The sequence below is a fragment of the Penaeus monodon genome, chromosome 27 (genome assembly GCF_015228065.2).
Source record: "Penaeus monodon isolate SGIC_2016 chromosome 27, NSTDA_Pmon_1, whole genome shotgun sequence".
NCBI classification, from domain to species: domain Eukaryota; kingdom Metazoa; phylum Arthropoda; class Malacostraca; order Decapoda; family Penaeidae; genus Penaeus; species Penaeus monodon.
In genome coordinates, this window is record NC_051412.1 from 5,711,248 (window position 1) to 5,711,765 (window position 518).

General features: G+C 45.0%; 1 protein-coding gene across 1 annotated transcript in view; it reads right to left on the reverse strand.

The window, feature by feature from the left end:
* LOC119590552 overlaps window positions 1-209 on the reverse strand; it is a gene marked incomplete in the record, with an annotated part of 10,832 nt that extends 10,623 nt beyond the window's left edge. Inside the window, 1 exon segment of the mRNA XM_037939209.1 lies at window positions 80-209.
* Between the last annotated feature and the right edge of the window lie 309 nt (window positions 210-518).

The window sequence follows — 518 nt, forward strand, 5'->3', positions numbered from 1 at the left end:
AGCGCGTGCGCGCGCGCTTGTGTGTGTGTGGCAAACCTTCACTTAACAAACAAAATCTAGAACCGCATCGGACAACCACCTGACAAGCGGCCTGAGTCTGCTCTGTTGAGCCGAGAGTCCGGCTTGCACCAGGACGCGACTGGCGGCACATCGCCTCGACCGACGCAGGCGCAGGTCCGCTACCTCGATGACCACGCCATGACCCGGGGGAGCCTGAGGGAAGGAGGGTATACGGGTGAGGTGTTTTATTTTTCATCATTGATTTACAAATTGTGTAAGTATGTTGGGGCGTAGACGTATGTTTACTCCTATGTGTCTTTGTATATATTCAAAACTAATTAACAGTTGTTGTTTTTTTTTACATATAAAGGACGAATCTTGATACACTGATCAAATATGCTGTACTGATTAGCTAATGATTATAGTCAATAGGGACTAGTAAATTCCTGTAAATACATATTAAATAGATACTTAACAGATAATCTGAAGTCCCTAACACCTTATTCCTATAAGGGGGC